Here is a 16,760-nt window from a genome sequence, read left to right on the forward strand (position 1 = left end):
ATGGAAGTGTCGCTGTGGGGGCTCCGGGGGGTCGTCTCTGGTTACTCATGGGATCGCAGTCGCTGGGGAGTCTTCCCTGAGGTGTTTGTTTTCTGCAGGTCGAGCCGGGGGCGTCGGGTGCAAAGTGGAAAGTCTCACGCTTCTGGAGGGAAACGAGAAGTCTTTAAAGTTGTTTCTTTGTTGCAAGGAAGTTGCAGGTTTTTGGACAGGGCCGCTGTTCACAGGAGTTTCTTGGTCCTTGGGTGCAGGGCAGTCCTCTGAGGCTTCAGAGGTCGCTGGTCCCTGTTGGATGCGTCGCTGTTGCAGTTTTCTTCGAAGTTGGGAGACAGCCCGGTAGGGCTGGGGCCAAGGCAGTTGTCGTCTCCGTCTTCGCTGCAGGGCTTCAGGTCAGCAGTCCTTCTTCTTGTAAAGGTTGCAGGAATCTAGTTTCCTAGGTTCTGAGGTGCCCCTAAATACTGAATTTAGGGGTGTGTTTAGGCCTGGGAGGGCAGTAGCCAATGGCTACTGTCCTGGAGGGTGGCTACACCCTCTTTGTGCCTCCTCCCGGTGGGGAGGGGGGGCACATCCCTAATCCTATTGGGGGAATCCGCCACTCACAAGATGGAGGATTTCTAAAAGCAGGAGTCACCGCAACTCAGGACACCTTAGGGGCTGTCCTGACTGGTGTGTGGCTCCTCCTTGTTTTTCTAATTATCTCCTTCAGCCTTGCCGCCAAAAGTGGGGGCAGTGGCCAGAGGGGCGGGCATCTCCACTAGCTGGGATGCCCTGTGGTGCTGTAACAAAAGGGGTGAGCCTGTGAGGCTCACCACCAGGTGTTACATTTCCTGCAGGGGGAGGTGAGAAGCACCTCCACCCAGTACAGGCTTTGTTTCTGGCCACAGAGTGACAAAGGCACTCTCCCCCATGTGGCCAGCAACATGTCTGGTGTGTGGCAGGCTGGCAGAAACTAGTCAGCCTACACTGGAACTCGGGTTGGTATTCAGGGGGCACCTCTAAGGTGCCCTCTGGGTGTATGTTACAGTAAATTACACACTGGCATCAGTGTGCATTTATTGTGCTGAGAAGTTTGATACCAAACTTCCCAGTTTTCAGTGTAGCCATTATGGAACTGTGGAGTTCGTGTCTGACAAACTCCCAGACCATATACTCTTATGGCTACCCTACACTTACAATATCTAAGGTTTTGCTTAGACACTGTAGGGGCATATTGCTCATTCACATATGCCCTCACCTGTGGTATAGTGCACCCTGCCTTAGGGCTGTAAGGCCTGCTAGAGGGGTGACTTACCTATGCCACAGGCAGTGTGAGGTTGGCATGGCACTCTGAGGGGAGTGCCATGTCGACTTAGTCATTTTCTCCCCACCAGTACACACAAGCTGTGAAGTAGTGTGCATGTGCTGCGTGAGGGGTCCCTAGGGTGGCATAAGACATGCTGCAGCCCTTAGAGACCTTCCCTGGCATCAGGGCCCTTGGTACCGGGGTACCAGTTACAAGGGACTTACCTGAGTGGCAGGGTTGTGCCAATTGTGGAGGCAAAGGTACAGTTTAGGGAAAGAACACTGGTGCTGGGGCCTGGTTAGCAGGGTCCCAGCACACTTTCAAATCATAACTTAGCATCAGCAAAGGCAAAATATCAGGGGGTAACCATGCCAAGGAGGCATTTCCTTACACCTGTAACTGCAGTTCTCCAGTATTGGTATCTTTCATAGATTCACATGCTTGAATCATTCCCCATCGTCGAGATGGGAGCCCCCGGTAATTCAATAAAGCAGTACATATATCACCATCATAGGCTATAATGGCAATGAAAAGGTCAGTTTAATAACCTAGCCATGTCCTTTTTCAAAAAAGGACAAAACTTGAACTATAATCAATCAGGCGACAGCACCCTCTAGAACACTCCCAACAGAGGCTGAGTCCCTCAGATTTTCAAGCACAAGTGGGAATAGATAATCCCGAGCTATAAGGGGAGCCTCTCTGGGGAGGAGGGCGGGTCGCATGTGAATCTATGAAAGATACCAATACTGGAGAACTGCAGTTACAGGTAAGTAACTTATTTTCTTCTCCAGTATTGGATCTTTCATAGATTCACATGCTTGAATCAGAATAGCAAGCAGTTACTTTATTTGTATATCTTATAGTATTAGCGCAAATAGTGGATGGTGGTAGGAAATATATACATAACATTCATATGCAACATAATAAATGTATACATATATAAATACATATATATATATATATATACATATGTATTCATATATACACAGCCTACATTAACATCTGCATGAATACATAAACACATGGAACCAAAAGAGGCTCCCCTTATAGAAATAAGTGGTATAGTAAAACTAATCCAACCTCTGTATGATTGTGCTGCGCCAATTTTAGGTAATAATGCTGTATGAATAAAATGCACACTTTTCTAAGTCGCATCACAACACATCTTCTCCATAGGCACAAAGTAGTTGAAGTGGAACGGCCCCAGTTGAATGCACCCTACGTTTCTCTGTGGGGTGACTGAGTCTGAGTGGTAGGTCTGGACTGCAGCTAAAATTCATTCAGCGATGGTTGCCATGGTGACTGGAGCACCCTTACGAGTGTGACTATCTGAGTCCAACAGTTGGTCAGTTCACATGAGTTGTTTAGTGTGATGTAAGTAGAAATGTTAGATATCACTCGATACCTAGAGTATGAATAGACCTCTCAGCTGGTGATGCTGAATTCAGGAGAAAAGTCTGAAATATTATAGGCTCATTGAGGCAAAATCTGAAGGAACCATGGGAATAAGTCTGTGGATTGGTTTAGAGAAGAACTAAATTGCCTGTGAGGCGCAAGAAGGCTCTTGTGTTGAGAAAGCCTGCATCTTCTCTACCGTACCTTTCAAGGTGAGCGTCAGTAACAAGCCAACCTTCTACGCGAGAAATATGAGGTGTGCTCTGAGAGTGGGTTCGAATTAACTCTTCATGAGTTGAAATAGAAGTATGTTCAGGTGCGAGTCCGAGGAAGCAGCCCTTTCTGTAGGAGAACACTGAATAAATCTTTTATGAATTGTTTGATGATTCTGCAAGAGTAGAAAGTAAAAATGTGATGAACAGTTATATCTTGATAATGCTGTAAGCTGTACCTTATCAGAAGCATGTACCAACTGTGACTGAACCAGTGAAAGGAGATAGGATAGTTATTTGCCCGATTATGCTAGTTTAGGGGATGTAGGTTTGATTTTCTGGCGCCACATGCAGAAACTTTCCCATTAATGTTTATGTGTCCTTATCATGGCCTCCTCCTTGACTTGGAGAGAATCCACCTGCAGTCCTGAGGAATACTGAGATCTTTGGACTGATTAAATTTAGGAGCTGTTTGCTTAAGAGGAGAGAAGTCAGGTCAGGATGAAGGGCCTGGCCGTAGTTTATCATCAAAGGTTTACAGAATGTAGGTAGGTGAGTGTGGCTGTGTTCTGATAGCAGGAGAAGCTCAGTGAACCAATGCTGAACTAGCTACCTGGGGGCTATAAGGACAAGAGAACACTGCTTTGCTTTCCTCTTGGTGAGAATCTTTGGTATTAAAGGTATTGGGGAAAAAGATAGATACATCTGTCGAAAGGCATTCCACCATGATCCTGGATGTGGATGCCAACTTGCATAGGACTGGCATTTGCTGGTTTTGTTTGTTGCAAAGGGATGTAGAGCCAGTTTGCCCAGAACAAGAAGGTCATGCTTAGAGCCGAATTATCAAATTCTCCTTCTTGGAGGCTGTTTCCAGTTTTGTTTAGCATGTCTGGTATGAGATTTCTAGTCCAAAGACTATGTTCAGCCCGAAGAGTTATCCTGTGTGTCATTAGTTGACATAAAATTTCCTGGTCTTCGTTGGACAGCGTCAAGGATCTTGCTGCTTCGTTTATTCACTTATTGCATGCTGGTAGTACTGTCCTTGTGAACTAACACTGAAGACTCTGCTACATTGGCAGGAAAATTTGGAGACCGAGAAGTTGGCTTTGAGATCTAGGTGAATGATACATATGCTGTTCTGGAGCAAAGACCTCTTTCCTCGAATTAGAGGTTCTGTAGCTGACTGCCCCAGCTTCCCAGGGATGTGTTTGTAGTCTGAGACTAGCAGACTAGAGCTTTCATCACCTATGTGAACATTCATCAGGCCCTGAAATGATTTGTTTGATTGAGTCTATTGTTTTTGTAGCTGCTCCTGTAAGGCATTCATTTTCAGGCGTACAAGAGGGATCCTATTGATCGCTGAGGACCTGACACCCAAAAGCTAATTGAACATAAAGTATCTTCTTTGATGGAGGAGTTTATTATCTCTGATAATTCACAAGGAGAAAGCCTGTGCAACAACTTTAGGTAAGCCTCTGTGGCCTTGGACACTTGAAATGTCGTTGGTGCTTTTATCAACGAGTTGTCGAGGTTGGGGAAATCCTTCTTTAAAAAGCTGATCTGAAGCCAAATGGAAGAACTCTGAGGAGTGGGAATGCAGAAACAAAAAAATATATATCCTGTGCTGAAGGAGACCATATAAAAGGATTGTTTTCTGAAATACTTATTAATTTCTGGAGGTGTATAATGGATGGACACTCCTCTGTTTTCTGGTTTATGAGGCAAAACCAAGAACAGAAGCCTCTTTCCTGCTGAGAATGTGGGTATCTCTCTATGGACCCCTTGGGCAGAGTAGCTAGCACTTCCTTGCGAAGGTAGATGGTGGAATCTGGATGAACTGCAACATATGTCTATATGTGAAGAGATCCAGGACTTATTTGTCCGATGCTATTTTCTGCCATAGAAGACAACATTTTTGGAATGTTTTTTCCCACTGGATGGTGTAATCAGCACCAGAACATTGTCACTGTAGGTAAGCTAGCCTAAGTGCTACTGAGAGGGTTGTTAAGTCAGATACATATCAATGGATAATTGTCATTTTTTTTTTTTGGGTCCCTCAAGAAATTCTTTCATTTGAAATTGTAATGCCCCAAAAGATCATGCAGTGTCAAGAGTCACAGTTGACTGCTTGCAAGTAGTCGTCCACATGCATGGCATACAGAGCGTCGGCATGGTACTATAAAATATTAGATATATTTGCATCTCAAAATTTTAAATGTTGTTGCCTTGATCCGTAATATCCAAGGACCACTGACCCTGCCAGTTGTGGGACTACTATTGAAGCTTTATCTATAGCACAGTCTCTGCTGACATCTCACTCCACTAGAGTAGCAGTTTTTTAAAAATTATTATTATTGATTTATTTTTCATCTTCCGGCAAACATTTTATTTATGTGTTCATGTCTGACCACATCTGTTGGTTATACCTGCCCCGTACTACCAGTGAATTGGCAGCCCGTACAGTACTTTGGACCTAGATGAGAATGTGTCCTTGCTGGTTAGGTGGAACTATGAATGATAGGGTTTTCCATGATTGTAATTCCTCCTGGATATATGAACAATTGGAATAGGTTTTACAGCTTTCCAATTTAAATTCACAAAGGAGAAAAACAACTATAGGAAACTGGAAGTGTTTGGTCGCTCGCACCGAAGGGTATGGAAACCCCCAAAATAAATCTGGTGGGGAAATCCACCAGTTGCGGCTGTGATATGCTCTGAAGCTCTAGTATGAGATACATGGACCTGCCCATGCTCTGCATCAATATATTGAGTGTTGAAGACATGCTCATAATGGTACCTCCATGCTTGACACTAAATTATTCTGGATTATGTGTGTTTTGCTCTTGTTGACAATTACGTGTTTTCAAATTGTATTCTGATCAAGTTCGACAAGCCGGATGTAAACAACTAGGCTCGTGTAGACCATGTTTGCTGTTGTTGACGAGGCATTCACCGCAGACGAGGCCTTCATAGAGGATGCAGTCATAGACAAGGCCGTCGTCGACAAAGCATACAGAGACAAGGCCATCGTAGATGGGGTTCCGTAGACTAGGTCATTGTAGGCAAGGCTGTAGTAGTAGACAACCACCAGAAAAGGCAGTCGCATATGAACATTGTAGATGAGACTGTCACAGATGACTAGCATAGAAGAGGCCATCGTGTATGACCGCCGTAGACGATCATCGTAGATCAGGCTGTCGTAGACGACCATCATACATGAGGCTGTCATAGACTAGCATCATAGATGAGGTTGTCATAGACTAGCATCATAGATGAGGTTGTCATAGACTGGCATCATAGATGAGGTCGCCGTAGACGACCGTCATAGATGATACCGCCATATAGTAGCATCATAGATGAGGATGTCCTAGACAACCGTCATAAATGAGGCTGTCGTGGATGACTGTCGTAGATGAGCATCGTACATGAGGCTGTCGTAGATGAGCATTGTAGATGAGGCTGTCGTCAATGACAATCGTAGATGAGGCAGTTGTAGGCAACCATTGTAGATGAGGCCCTCGTCGACGACTGTCATCAAAGACCACTGTAGATGACCACTGTAGACAACCGTCGTCGACGAGCACCATAGACGACCGTCGTTGACGACCATTGTCGACGAGCACCGTAGACGACCGTCGTAGACGACTGTCGTCGAAGACCATTGTCGACGAGCACCGTAGACGACTGTCGTCGACGACGAGCACCATAGACGACCATTGTAGAAGACCGTCGTAGACGACCACTGTAGATGACAGTCATAGATGACCACTGTTGATGACCGTCGTAGACGATCACTGTAGATGACTTTCGTAGACGACCACTGTAGATGCGGTCATGGTTAATGACCATCATAGATGAGGTCACCGTAGATGAGGCCCTTCGTAGATGAGGCCCTTCGTAGATAAGGCCATCTAAGACCACCGTAGATGGCTGTCGTAGACGAACAATGTAGATGACCATCGTAGACGAGCATTGTAGATGACCGTCGTAGATGAGCACTATAGATGACCGTCGTAGACGTTCACTGCAGATGACTGTTGTAGACGATCAGTGTAGATGACCGTCGTAGACGACCACTGTAGATGACCGTCGTAGATGACACTGTAGATGACCGTCATAGACGACCACTGTAGATGACCATCGTAGATGGCTGTCATAGATGAGGCCATAGAAGCAGACCATCGTAGATGAGGCCATCACAGACCACTGTAGATGACTATCATAGATGATCACTGTAGATGACTGTCGTAGACGACCATCATGGATGAGGCCGTCATAGATGACCATCGTAGATGAGGCCATCATAGACAAGGCCCTTTGTAGACGAGGTAATAATATTCAACATTGTCATCAACCACTTCAAAGTAATTCCTGTGAATGATGATTTTACAGGCGGTTTTCAGACGCCCCATTGTAAGATTATGAGGGTCTCCCTGATGTATTGTCAGAGTTGAAGAGGGAGTTGAGGGTCGTTTTCCATTTTTTTTTTTTTTGTGAGAAGTGCCTTATGAAGACTCATGGTAAGTCTTTTTATGGCTTTTTCTGCGTGCCTTCCGGAGAGCCCGGTGCAACGTCTCCCTCTGACCTCTCCTGTGAGGTGAAGGAATCCTCACTGTCCTCATTATTAGAGACAGATTTAAGATTTTATAATCCCAGCGAGTAATAGCCTCATCTCTCAGAACATGAGAGTTTTTCGAGGAAAAGGTTAGACATATTTATGTAGTCTTTTACCTTGTTTACTGCTACTTCAACATATTAGTGCCAGGATTAGAGAAATGAAACAGGAAATATAATCTTGGATGATCCAAAAAAGAAGTAAAAGCTGAAGAACTGAGCAGAGCTCAGGGAGACTCCCTTCACACGACGTGCAGTAGAATATCTGAGGGACTCAGCCTCTGTTGGGAGTGTTCTAGAGGGTGCTGTCGCCTGATTGGTTATAGTTCAAGTTTGGTCCTTTTTTGAAAAAGGACATGGCTAGATTATTAAACTGACCTTTTCATTGCCATTATAGCCTATGATAGTGATATATGTACTGCTTTATTGAATTACCAGGGGCTCCCATCTCGAAAACGGGGAATGATTCAAGCATGTGAATCTATGAAAGATCCAATACTGGAGAATGGAATTTATCAGTGTTATTCTCTCATTAGTACTGTAATATGAATAGGTTTTTTTATGATTGCTTTTACGTTTTATTTTGTATGATTTTATGAATCATTTGATCATAAATAAATCAAAGAAAAAAAGAACCAGTCTGGTGCCTCTTGAAAACTTAAGGCTAGTCAGCACACTATGGAAACAGGCACTTATAGAGAGCTGGAAGATTATGTTCTATGTTAACAAGTGTCTTAGTAGCCTTCTTGTTACTCCCAATCAGAGGCATAATATGAAAGATTACACTGCTCCTTTAACATTGTTGTTGACTGCTCCGAAAGTGAGTATTGCACTAAAAACACTTTGTTAATTGCAGTGATGTTTTGACATTCTTTTCTTCAATCCCAGCCCTGCTCAGCATTGTGAACGAGGATATTAAATCAATGGGGTTCCTCGTATATCAAAATGGAATTGAAATATCCAAATTGAAGTTATTCCACCCCCTAAACCCCTGCCCCTGCTAATTAGACATATATCTTTATCTATCTGTGGAGACTGAACTTAAACTCATATGAACTATATTGTTTATTACCCCACCGGATGGAATCAGGGTAGAAATCATCAACTGTTCTTTTAAGTAACAATCTTCTTTGTTAAAAAGTCAACAGAAATTAACTAAGCCCTGGTATTATTAAACTGAATTTATTTACAGTGGAATCATTGGAAGAAGGGAAGCTCGAATGCTCTCAAGAGGGCCTGTATATTGAAACACCTAAACATACCTTATGTGAGCAGTTTATATTAAACGGTTATAATAAATGAAATGATTCATGCAAGTATTTACAGAGATCCTTAGTTTGTTTGAGGGGTTGATTCACATATTGCTTCCTTGAATATATTAGTATAATCCTGGTATTTTAAATACTGTCTTGTACCAGAACTGGATAGCTATGACCAGAGGTATTTTATAGCCACGTGCTTCTACCAGGAAAGAACTACAACAGTTATAATTATGATAAAACACGTACTCAATTGCATTTAGTTAAGTATAAGCAGACATAATAGATTATAAAGAGATTATAAATTATATAGATTTATCTAGAAAGAAAAAGAAGCATCAGATAGCCAAAGCATGGCAACACAGTGCAACAGCATTAGAAGGAACATATATTGTTAGGTTCTGGATATTAGGAATGTGGACTTTTTAAGATATCATTCGGAAACATCCTGAAATATAACAGCAATGTCTAATAAATATTCCAAAAATTGCTGTTATATTTCAGGATGTTTCCGAATGATATCTGAAAAAGGTCACATTCCTAATATCCAGAACCTAAAACTGTGTTGCCATGCTTTGGCTATCTCTACTCGTGGAATGTAATGAAATCACATCTAACATTATATTTAATAAGATAATGGAAATCATAGCATGTATACATCATAGTAAAGATGCCAGTCCTGATGGAATACCTAATTTGTAAAGTAAATTCTATATCAGGGACTCATAATTTATGACCGGCATTCTTACGTGCGGCTAAAACAGGGAAACACCACCCTCTATGATGGTCACTGTCATAAAACCAATTTATAACAAGCAAAGCCAAATAGGTTTCGCCTATGCAAAATCTATCAACTTTGTCATTTATTTTACATGTTACACGGATTCGTGAGCTGCTCACTTAAAGTTAAAAAAAAAAGGAAAAAAGCACTATGAAGTGGTCAGCACTGACTGCATCATAACGGTTTTAAATTTTACTTTAACCCATGTTGCACAGACGGCCGATCTGTTGTGCAACAAGTAAAAAACAATGTGGAGGGTGTTAAGCTACATGAGGGAGGAGGGGTAAGACATCGGAGAGTGAGAGGAGGGCATGGGGGTAGGGTGAAACCACAGAGAGGGTGGCAAACCTAAAACAAGATAGATGTGGCCTAACGGCCAGAGCTGCCGACTTTGGAACTGGGGGAGGGACCCAGCGCCCGCTCAACATTCTGTGATTCTGGACAAATCACTTGATCTCTCCCTGAAAATACGAACAAAGTGAATCTGACCTGGTGTAATGGCATGCAATTGCTTATAAAGACATCACTTTGAACTACATAAACTAATTAGTACCCTACAATTTTTCATAGGATGCGTGCCCTGTGTGGTGTGTGGTGCAGTGTAGCATGGGTTTATGATACACTGCCGGGCCTCAAGGACACAGTGGGGCGGGTTCTGCAACGAACAAATTAAACAACGTTGACCTGTGCGTTGTGCAGAAATTTAATTATGGGATTAAGTGCACTGAAGCACCATGTAGTTACATTTAACCTCCCCACCAGAGCTTGAAACTTTAAGCATCACACATCCCGACTAAATAGTTCAAATATAAAACACCTGCGTAAGATAAAACGTAAATAGAGTTACCTCTAAGTATCTTAGTTTGAAAGCCCCGTTCCCACAATGATTACAGGGGAAGAAACATTTCTTTCTGAGCCTAATGGGATTTATAATAATGTAGTGTTTGACAACACACCTACCTGTTTGGAGATTGCAGCACTCACACTTAGGAATCTGGTGTAACTGAAGCAGCACTCCCGAAATTGTCTGCCTTTGCTGGGAACTAATCCAGTATGCTCCACCGTGGAATCGTGTTACCCAGAAGTAAAGACCAATCACAAAATTCTAAGTCTTCCTCTGAGTTTTTGCCCCCTTCTGCAAGACAACGTCTTGTGCTATCGCGTGCGTCCAACTTGGTGGAATTTTAGTGAAAGCTGATATGGGCGCCATACCTAAAAGTTCAAAGGCACGCAAAAAAAGGAAATATCTACAGCTTCTGATGAAACCACGATTCATAATCAGAGTAATTCAATTCGGTTGCAGTGAAAGATGAAGGATGTACGGAAGTGCATACACATACCAATTGTTTATTAAAATAATTGTTGAAACGGTTGGTTAGTTTTATATGTAGAGGATTCCCTGGGCGCTAGAATGACATTATTGCAGGTTGTAGCAGAGCAGATATACTGCAGTACCTGAGAGACACAGCAGCAGTGTAAAGACGCAACACATCTGCTCGTCTGGAGTGCGGGAATGGAATGAAAAAAAAATAGTACCTCAGATGCGCAATGCTAGTGGAAGGCACTGGTTGCCAGCCACTCATCGCCAACGAGAAAAGGTACTTCGTCCAAACTCCAGGGAACCGACAAAGCCCACAAAGCTGAGGAACGAATAGGGGAAGTGCAGACAGATGAGGTCAGATGCTGCTGTTGACCAATTAGAAGTAAAAAAAAAAGGAGAGTGACCGGAGAAGCCTACTACCAATAGTAAGCAATGGGAAGGAGGGGGGGGGGATTGTAAACCCCTTTTTAGTTTTTTTTTCTAAAACAAAAGATTTCGTCACCGCGCAAATGCTGTGCAGGCGAAACCTAAACACCTGGTTGGTGCTACGGATTCATCGGATTATTAGACTGCTCATCTAAGATATTTGCAGGAATTTGACCCTGAGGCATTTGAAGAATGGGCACAAGTAGAAAAGACACTGGAGCAGAGGGTTTAGACCTGAATTAGGTACAAACCATCATACAGTTGTGCTGACTTTCATTATACAAAAGTTTTCTACAGTCTGAAATCTCTTTGTTTTCTAGATTTCTGGGACGCTTTTTAACACATAGACCATAACCTGTTGTGGGAATAACTTGATTGGTATTAAATACTTCAGTCAGTCAGTCATAATTCTTTATTCAGTTTAAAAAATAAACTATAAAAGCTCATATAAATAATCACATAAAAATGCATATGCACATATAACTAATTTTAAAATTACACACTTAACCATGTCCGCCATAATCTAACCAATAATCTTTCCTGAATATTTTTCTAAACACAAGGATTTTTGCAAAGTCATCCAATTAGTACCAGATAATTACATTAGTTGAACGCAAGATCAATAAAAATATATTCATATCACATAATTATAAATATACTCAAATCTAATCTTAAAAGTGCTTGTGCATTTAAAGTGCCAGGTAATGTTCTGTTAAAGTCCTTAGGACCATGTGCCATATTATTTACGTTTACTGAGAGTAAATCTTTACATCAATTATCTAAACAAACTAAATTGATAAACTAGGAACATATCGAGTTATAATCACTCACACATGAAAGCTGTTTTACCAAGAGTATGTGAGAGTAGGAGGCATGACATGTTCATATAAAGTACATATATATTTCCACAGACCTTTTACAATCTAAAAAAGGCCAAACAATGAACAAGTACAGTACAAAGATATACTCAGTTAAATGTCTCCCATACGATTTTCAAATTTTTTTCACTCTGAGGCATATGTCTGTGTTATTTAACAGCTGTAAAAAGACCAAAGCCTCTACAATTTCGAATAGCTGATTTTCTAAATAAGGGCTTAAGACAGGTCTGAAAATATCTGCTATAAAAGGCACAGAAAAACATAAAACGGAGCAAGGATTGTTTTGCCCTTCCATTACAAGGACAAGGAGACAACAAATTACCCCACAAGTTATTCCCATTATTAAAACAGGCAAGACGCCATACAGTCCCGGATCAAAACCTAAAGAGTACTGATCTCTCCCAACTTGTTAACTCTAAGGTAAGATACACGGGTGTAACGCCGACTGACAAAGTAGAATAAAAATAGCAAATATTTGGTTTGCAGATGGCATCCTGAATCCTGCATAAGGCGATATACTCAGCGAATCTCTGACGCACCACCCCTTAATCAGGTTTAGTAATAGAGCCAGGGTTGCTAAACAGGTCAGAAGGACCAATACTGGTCAGGGAATTAGCTATATACTTCAGCCACGGGATAGTAAGCCCTTTGTCTAGTTTCAGACAATCCCTAATTATTTCCCTTTTAAGACTTGCCTGATTATTGAACCACACATTAACCCAAAGCAAGAGAGGTACCCGCTTTATCATATCTGTAATATATCAAAATTCAGTTCAGAGTGTAAGATAAAATTAGCACTCGTATGCCGAAGATTCAGAGAACGTCCACATATTCTGTTTTCTGCAGTCTGTATAGCTGAGGGATTTTGATATCCCCATACTCCTGCGCCATAAGCCGCTGTAGGTATACATTGCATTTTGTAGACTTTCATAAAAGGGGAAATTGAGGGCCTACCATCTTTTCTTACTAAATTAAAAAGAGAGCCCACGGATCTTCCAAGTTTCCGTCTGGCTATAGTTATCTGATTTGCCCAGGAATTAGATAAAGAAAAATCCAATCCCAAATAACAAAAATTCCTGACAGCACTAAGGGAGTTATCTCCCACTCTCAGAGCTGCTACTGTTCTCCTACCAGGTCTGGTGGCCAGAACACAAGATTTGCTAAAATTGGTGTTCATGTCTAAATTGTGCATAAAGTTCACAAAGACGTCAACCAAGGTTTATAAAGCGTGGGGCGTTCTGGCCAACAAAACCGCGTTGTTGGCATACAATAAAACTGGGATGGGGGAGTTAGCAATTATCAGTACATCCCATGTGGAGCTAGAAAGACTAGCGCTTAGCTCATTTATTTAAAGCATAAAAAGAAGGGGTGCTAAAACACACCCCTGCCGAACACCACTTGCTAAGGGGAAGGTGTCTGACAATTCGCCATGTTGACCATATCGTACTCTAGCGCCCAGATTTTCATGAAGTCCATGCAAAAAGTTTACTAGGGCAACATCCACTCCTAAATTAATTAACATCAGCCATAATTTACTTCTATTTACACTGTCAAAAGCAGTATAGGGGTCCATAAAAGCCAGGTACAGTGGGCAGCGCTTGGCAACTGTATATTTACTTACAAAAAGATGTCAATTCAAGCACTGCTCCACAGTACCGAGTCCTGGATGGAAGCCATGCTGACAGGGAGATAGTATTTTATTCTCTGTGGTCCGTGATTACAGATGATTAAACATGACCCTCCGTATTATTTTAACAGAACTACCAACTAAAGATATGAGCCTATAACATTCTGGCAATCCCCTATCTCCTTTTTTGAAAATTGGGGCAATTGTGGAAAGGGACTGTAAGGAAATGCCTCCTTGGCATGGTTACTCCCTGACTTTTTGCCTTTGCTGATGCCAAGTTATGATTTGAAAGTGTGCTGAGGCCTGCTAACCAGGCCCCAGCACCAGTGTTCTTTCTCTAAACTGTACCTTTGTTTCCACAATTGGCACACCCTGGCATCCAGGTAAGTCCCTTGTAACTGGTACCCCTGGTACCAAGGCCCCTGATGCCAGGGAAGGTCTCTAAGGGCTGCAGCATGTCTTATGCCACCCTGGGGACCCCTCACTCAGCACAGACACACTGCTTGCCAGCTTCTGTGTGCTGGTGGGGATAAAATGACTAAGTCGACATGGCACTCCCCTCAGAGTGCCATGCCAACCTCACACTGCCTATAGGTATAGATAAGTCACCCCTCTAGCAGGCCTTACAGCCCTAAGGCAGGGTGCACTATACCATAGGTGAGGGCATAGGTGCATGAGCACTATGCCCCTACAGTGTCTAAGCAAAACCTTAGACATTGTAAGTGCAGGGTAGCCATAAGAGTATATGGTCTGGGAGTCTGTCATGCACGAACTCCACAGCACCATAATGGCTACACTGAAAACTGGGAAGTTTGGTATCAAACTTCTCAGCACAATAAATGCACACTGATGCCAGTGTACATTTTATTGTAAAATACACCCCAGAGGGCATCTTAGAGATGCCCCCTGAAACCATACCCGACTACCAGTGTGGGCTGACTAGTTTTAGCAGCCTGCCACACACCAGACATGTTGCTGGCCACATGGGGAGAGTGCCTTTGTCACTCTGTGGCTAGTAACAAAGCCTATACTGGGTGGAGGTGCTTCTCATCTCCCCCTGCAGGAACTGTAACACCTGGCGGTGAGCCTCAAAGGCTCACCCCCTTTGTTACAGCACCCCAGGGCACTCCAGCTAGTGGAGTTGCCCGCCCCCTCCGGCCACGGCCCCACTTTTGGCAGCAAGGCCAGAGGAGATAATGAGAAAAACAAGGAGGAGTCACTGGCCAGTCAGGACAGCCCCTAAGGTGTCCTGAGCTGAGGTGACTCTGACTTTTAGAAATCCTCCATCTTGCACATGGAGGATTCCCCCAATAGGATTAGGGATGTGCCCCCTCCCCTCAGGGAGGAGGCACAAAGAGGGTGTAGCCACCCTCAGGGCTAGTAGCCATTGGCTACTAACTCCCCAGACCTAAACACACCCCTAAATCGAGTATTTAGGGGCTCCCAGAACCTAGGTAACTAGATTCCTGCAACCTAAGACGAAGAAGGACTGCTGAGCTGAAAAACCTGCAGAGAAGACGGAGACACCAACTGCTTTGGCCCCAGCTCTACCGGCCTGTCTCCCCACTTCAAAAGAACTGCTCCAGCGACGCGTTCCACAGGGTCCAGCAACCTCTGAAGCCTCAGAGGACTACCCTGCATCTAAAAAGACCAAGAACTCCCGAGGACAGCGGCTCTGCTCCAAGAAAGAAGCATCTTTGCAACAAAGAAGCAACTTTGAAAGAACACACGTTTCCCGCCGGAAGCGTGAGACTTTGCACTCTACACCCGACGCCCCCGGCTCGACTTGTGGAGAACCAACACTACAGGGAGGACTCCCCGGCGACTGCGAGCCCGTGAGTAGCCAGAGTTGACCCCCCTGATCCCCCACAGCGACGCCTGCAGAGGGAATCCAGAGGCTCCCCCTGACCGCGACTGCCTGCTTCCAAGAACCCGACGCCTGGTAAGGACACTGCACCCGCAGCCCCCAGGACCTGAAGGATCCGACCTCCAGTGCAGGAGCGACCCCCAGGTGGCCCTCTCCCTTGCCCAGGTGGTGGCTACCCCGAGGAGCCCCCCCTTGCCTGCCTGCATCGCTGAAGAGACCCCTAGGTCTCCCATTGAACTCCATTGCAAACCCGACGCCTGTTTGCACACTGCACCCGGCCGCCCCCGTGCCGCTGATGGTGTACATTTTGTGCTGACTTGTGTCCCCCCCGGTGCCCTACAAAACCCCCCTGGTCTGCCCTCCGAAGACGCCGGTACTCACCTGCTGGCAGACTGGAACCGGGGCACCCCCTTCTCCATTGAAGCCTACGCGTTTTGGGCACCACTTTGACCTCTGCACCTGACCGGCCCTGAGCTGCTGGTGTGGTAACTTTGGGGTTGCCCTGAACCCCCAACGGTGGGCTACCTTGGACCCAACTTTGAACCTTGTAGGTGGTTTACTTACCTGCAAAACTAACAAATACTTACCTCCCCCAGGAACTGTTGAAAATTGCACTGTGTCCAGTTTTAAAATAGCTTATTGCCATTTGTGTGGAAACTGTATATGCTATTTTGCTAATTCAAAGTTCCTAAAGTTCCTAAGTGAAATACCTTTCATTTAAAGTATTGTTTGTAAATCTTGAACCTGTGGTTCTTAAAATAAACTAAGAAAATATATTTTTCTATATAAAAACCTATTGGCCTGGAATTGTCTTTGAGTGTGTGTTCCCCATATATTGCCTGTGTGTGTACAACAAATGCTTAACACTACCCTCTGATAAGCCTACTGCTCGACCACACTACCACAAAATAGAGCATTAGAATGATCTCTTTTTGTCACTATCTTACCTCTAAGGGGAACCCTTGGACTCTGTGCATGCTATTTCTTACTTTGAATAGTGCATACAGAGCCAACTTCCTACATTGGTGGATCAGCGGTGGGGTACAAGACTTTGCATTTGCTGGACTACTCAGCCAATACCTGATCACACGACTAAATTCC

The 16,760-nt window shown here is 43.8% G+C and overlaps 1 protein-coding gene across 1 annotated transcript in view; it reads right to left on the minus strand.

The window, feature by feature from the left end:
• The window catches only part of LOC138267043 (uncharacterized), a 131,837-nt gene that overhangs the window by 51,207 nt on the left and 63,870 nt on the right, over positions 1–16,760 (minus strand). The window lies entirely within an intron of this gene.

Source organism: Pleurodeles waltl, chromosome 12 (assembly GCF_031143425.1).
Source record: "Pleurodeles waltl isolate 20211129_DDA chromosome 12, aPleWal1.hap1.20221129, whole genome shotgun sequence".
NCBI classification, from domain to species: domain Eukaryota; kingdom Metazoa; phylum Chordata; class Amphibia; order Caudata; family Salamandridae; genus Pleurodeles; species Pleurodeles waltl.